This window comes from Amblyomma maculatum, chromosome 5 (assembly GCF_055883805.1).
Source record: "Amblyomma maculatum isolate TAMU_Amacu chromosome 5, ASM5588380v1, whole genome shotgun sequence".
Taxonomy (NCBI): domain Eukaryota; kingdom Metazoa; phylum Arthropoda; class Arachnida; order Ixodida; family Ixodidae; genus Amblyomma; species Amblyomma maculatum.
In genome coordinates, this window is record NC_139348.1 from 99,562,049 (window position 1) to 99,567,725 (window position 5,677).

General features: G+C 44.3%; 1 long non-coding RNA gene across 1 annotated transcript; it reads right to left on the reverse strand.

Annotated features, from left to right (window-relative positions):
• Window positions 1-2,231, reverse strand: LOC146189005 (uncharacterized). Its single transcript, XR_014707261.1, has 3 exons — window positions 1,983-2,231; window positions 764-852; window positions 1-55 (listed from the first exon to the last, which is right to left on the reverse strand). It is a non-coding gene; the product is annotated as an uncharacterized LOC146189005 (long non-coding RNA).
• Between the last annotated feature and the right edge of the window lie 3,446 nt (window positions 2,232-5,677).

Genomic DNA, 5,677 nt, shown 5'->3' on the forward strand with positions numbered 1-5,677 from the left:
CTTTTGATCTAATTCCAGCCTAAGATGCTGTCTCCCACTTTCGTTTTCCTGGCTTCTATTATACAAAAAAGAACCACCATATTTTTTTTTCAAAAATGAGGTTTAACTGCTTAAACACAAACAGTTTAGAACTGATTCCTAGCTTTCAACAAGCAGCAGTCATTCATCAATAAGAGGCCTGGAGGAATGTAAGAGACTAATGGTATAATGGAGAATGGACTTTGAACATTATTTTCAATAGCAAGCTGTGGTACTTAAGAGAATAATGAAAGCTTAGCATCAACACTAAGACAACAGGTGATGCCACCAAGCTGCCCATTAGGGCTCAGAAAAATAATTTCTTTTGCCGATGTACTACATGTTAAACTCGCTGAAATTGGTGTGCCGGACTTACTGAATAACATAAAAAGCTTTCTGCTGAATAATTTGACAATCTACCAGCTCCAAGATGCTGTGGAGCTGGCAGATACACATGGGGTTCACGACCACCCTGTACAGGATTTCTGGCTCAAACAGGCTTTTGCAGCACACTGCTAACTCGAATAAGGAAGTTGCTACATGATGATCTTAAAACATATCTTAATGGCCCGCAGATCTATTTAATTTCTGACTCTGTCTCAGGGATTAGATTGCAAACGTAAGCATTTTATGCTGTTGTCAAAGAAGGAAAACAATACATTTTTACAGAAATCTAAAAAGCAATACAAAACATTTTCTCATTATGGCCTATAACACACGAATGGAAGGTACAGAAGACAGAAACCTTGCTGGTCTTCAGTCGATGGGCATCACCATATCCCTCCTCTTCCTCAAGCATTGCATTCAGTAATATTTCCAGATTGCTGCGCACAGCTAGGAAGAAGAAAACCTATTAGCAGACATTCTCATACCAGTCTTTGCTTCACTCTATATTATGGCTTGTGAATGACATCACTTGCCTTAACATACAAACGGCACAGTTCAAAATTGAGCTCTTGCTCTGAAAAAGCAATGACTACGTTCATATTTGTTTTTACATATCGAACACCCTGGGCGGGGACACTTATATCCCCACCCACGGTGTCCGATATGCAAGAACAAAAATGTTGAAGCCGACATTCACCACTTGCTGTGGGACTGCCCAGCACTGAAATTGACACGAATCCGGCACTTGGCGATAGCTAGCCTACCAGCAAACAATCCTGCCTCGTATATCACTTGGACGGAGGGTCATCATGCTCACTCCTTCACTTCATAAAATCACCCAACCTTTTTCCATTAATTTAATCATTTCTTCATTCTTCATCTCATACCCTACTGATGCCCTTAGGCAGTAAATATCGTTAAAAAAAAAAAAAAACAGACGGCACGAGCAGGCAATGTACTTTCCGGTTCTAACCAAAAAACATTGATAAACATTCGCCGGTAAAAAAATTCCGGCATCTGAAAAACCCAATAACGCCGGTTTTGGTATCTAGGACCAGTTCTTGACGAAAAACTTTCCTCTTCCGTCCCTTCAGAGTACAGAAACAAGCATAAAGTATTTTAACCATGGCTCCACTTGTTTACGTCACTGCAAAATCCGGACACTGCGATATGTGCCAAAAGTCTTTCTGTGGCGTGACATCGTATTTTTTTCTCCCTTAATACCAACGTTGGGGAAAAAAAAATTACTGCACTGTCGACATGTTGAGTACTACGTGCATGCCCCTTCTCCCCAAGGAGGGCCGTAAATATAAATAACCAAAGAACCTGGGAGACCCTGCACAGCTCTGACCCTGAGACCCAGCTGGGCGTGATCAACCTGACCGAAGAACAACGCGCACCAGCCAGCATCCGAGGCGAAGCGCCAGACGCGGGTGGAGGAGATACGCGAAGTCTATTCCTCCTTCTTGATAAACATGCATGCATACCGCCACAGCGAAATAGCAACGCTATCTGGCTCAATGCAAGGGCGCCAGTTCTACATCTGCAAAAAATACAATAACAGTCTGTATACTTACGGCTGAACTTGACAGCTTGCGCGACGAACAGCTTTGATGAGCCAGTTGCCCGCCGTTTTTTATCCTCTCGAGCCAGGCAACGTTTATCCGATTGACCTTCTGTGAAGGGCCGCTGAACGTCGGCAAGGTTTTTGAGTTACGTTTGACGACTGCGTCGTGCCTCTGAATTACATTAACATACTCTACAGCAAAATACTCATCGGGAAATTGGAACAGCGCGAACTTGAACAAGGTATCACATGTCACCAATGGATCCCAAAATGGCCTAATCGCACGTGTGTCGCACCCGCCACCTATAAGGAGTAAATAATGTTTCTGTCTCTTCTTTTAGTAATAACTCACACCATTTAGCCCAAATATAGCCCTTGTTATTCTATTTTAACGATCTTTTTCCTCATTTATTTTTTTTTTTCACTTATGACATCTTTTTACCATGTATACAAGCATGGCCTCCGAGATCACCAAACGGTGATCTCGGAGGCCGTAATACAAGCAACCTTTTTATATATTTATTTTTCAAATTTTATAGGCCTACACGACACATTTTTGTCTCGCTTGACATTGACACACAATGTTCTTACACAGCTCCTTCTGCATCTGCTTTTGTGTCTGCTTAGGTTTTGTAACGCACCATAACGTGTACAGCTTCATATACAAAGGCGTAGCAATTTCATTATCAACTCCATTCTTATTTTATTTTTATTTTTTTGTCAATTAGCGGTCGCCGTCGTCAGACAAGTCGTACTGCATGTTGCTCCTTTTGCCCGGAAGTTAACGAAGAACTCGTCCGCAGCGTTAGGAGGACGATTGTTCGAGAGGATAACAATTCGGCTTTCTCGCTGTCTCGGCATCATTTCACTAGAACTGCTAGCTGAGAGGCGCACACGACCACAAAACATCAGTCATGATGTATGTGCACCCCTCGAATGTATTCAGGAAAACAAAAGGGACGCAGGAGGTTTAGGAGGTATGATATGATCTAGTTCTGAAAGTGGTATACGTGTGTCCCTCTTAATCACTTGAGTAAGAGACAGGGAAGATCGGCATCGTGGCCATCGTGACCACGGACGTGCCGCCACGCTACGCTCTGTGGCCATTTCAACGTGTTAGCAAAAACATCGCAAGACATCGTCGCTGCCGTATTCAGCTGATTGTAGTACATATGGGAAAGAGCATATGTGGGATCCGTACTAAGCTCGCCATACGTGTTTGATACGACGTCCCGTATATTTGCTTGTGTTATATACGTGATCGGGATTGGGGCAGGGGGTCGGTAGAACACAGCACGGGGACGGGCCACGGGTTGGAGCTTTCTGTGTATACAGCTTCTTTCGGAAATGAAGGAATCCTGCCGCTAAATTTGGTCCAGTGATTTATTTGACACCGAATAAGAGAAAGCGTATTGTAGACAGCGGTGTAAAATGTCTTCCCAAAACTTTCTTGACGAAACCTTTGCTTCTACAGATACTACTGCCCTTAATTCTCTGTTGAGAAGAATATTATTGTAAGGTTTTTTTTTTTTTTGTCTCATCTTGGCTTATTTTTATGTACTGGCGGTAAGCAGTACATTTTTAAGGCGTCTGCGCATGCAGACTTTGTCGGGCCTGGGGCGGGCCTAGTCGTAGAAACGCGGGCCAGGTACGCGCCTGGTCCATGTGTGCATGGGCCAGGGCCAGTCCCGGGCTTGGAGCCATGGGCCCGGGCTGGGATCGGCCTTTAAACGTTGGGCATGGGCCGGGCCCGGACCGGAGAATCATGTGTAGTGCTCTAGTCATGGGGTCGAGCGTGTGTTAATGTTGGAAGCACGTAGAGCATGAAAGCTTGCAGCGCGAACCCAAGACCCTTTTTGCAAGAAATTTCTATAAGCCAGCCAGATATATCAGCTGGGAATTAAGTTCTATGAACAATTAGACCATGCAATTTACCATAGGCAGTATCAAATAACTATATATGGTCCTTGAAGAAAAAAAAAACTATTGCAATTAGACCATAATCGTTCAGCGGTTCAAATGTGCGAAGCGTTACTGCAGGAAAGCCAAATTCAATTTCGAGCGACCCGGGAATTAATCTTGTGTCCTGAACGTCCGTTTCAACTTGGATACCGCGGCTGTGCTCATGCACCCATGCATGTTCAACGGACAGTCCTTCATGCTCTTCGGCATTTGAATTTTTATTCCGAGAATGAAAACGAGTGAATTAAAACAATGTAGGCCAAGGATTCTGTGGCTTAAGGGCTACTGTTGCCGAGGTAGTTTTCACAAAATACAAAAGGCAGGTGGCGCATATAGTACCACTTAATTTCAGTGGTATGTACATTTACGTTCATGATCTACACTATTTGCCAGATATGTGGCAGTTATCTATTTAATCACCACACCAACCACACCAAACCATAGATCCATACAGTTAATCGACAAACACACACCGCTTTGCCAAGGGAAGGCCAAGGCCTAGCTGTAAAGGCTGGACGATTTCTGGCTACGTTTTATTGGACTGATTCGTCGACGTGCGTTCTGTGACAAAAGCGGGACTGTGGAACCTGTCGAACGACGCGCGCTATGCGTCTAAGGTGCAAGCGCCACCTCGAGCAAGATATGTGCTCATGCACAGAAAAACGGAAAATCGGCGGTTCAGAATGCACATGGCTGCCGAGACCTCTCATGCCTCTTCGAGCGGTGGAACTTCTGACTTCGACGCCCCCAGTTTGGCGAGATCTACGTCGACGACGACAGTTCTACCGACAACTTTGCAGTAGTACAAGGCGGCTGGAGAGGTAAATATATATACGTTCGAACTCGGTTCGCTAAAGACGCGCGGACAGAATTTACTCAAATCTGGGCTTGCATGTTCAGTCTCTAACCAGTGAAGATCACGGTGTTAATTCATTTCATTTGAAAACATAGAGCCGAATCTAATAATTGTTCTGGGGTCGGAAAGCGCGGTCTTTGAGGAGCGTCTCATTAGCTTAAGTGTGTGCGCAGTCGAAATCTCGTAAAAAAAAAAAAAAAGTGGCGGGGGGGGGGGGGGGGTGGGTATAAGTACGCCAAACATCCCGGAAGTTGCTATTTGAATCTCTCACTGCCTGGATGCTGGACATTACACTGAAGCCATGTTTACTGACCTTTTACAGTAATTGGCACTGTATTCCGTACAGCACCTTCATAGGCTGTCATCTTAAATAAGCTCTCTGCTCCCAGTGGGCTGCAACCTATGAGAGTAGGAGGGTGGGGAGGGGGGGGGGGAGGGTCTTTGTTTTAAGCTGCATCATATATGAAACCACAAATAATGGAACTTCCAGCAACAGGCACTTAGAGAGAAAACCAGAACGAGGAGACAGGGTCCACGCATAATCTTTGTTTAGCTGTTGAGATACCTTGTCGAGATGCAAAAACAAAATTTCTAGGAGGTCCCTTTTTGTGAGGTGATCTGCACTTGCCTAGTGACTGGAGAAGTGATTTTAATAGTTTACTGTGAATCTCACAGTCCTGTGGTGATAGACAACATTGAAAAAATGGAACTGCACAATAAATGAGATAATGAGGAAAATATTTTTCTGCCACCATCATCACAATTACCCTACATCTCTCAAATAGTAACCGGAGTAACTAAAAAACTTATTTTGAGCTGTCACGGCAGCTTGAGCTCTCGAGTTCCAACCTGTTGGAAATTTTTTGCTGTGTCAATGCCGCTCACGA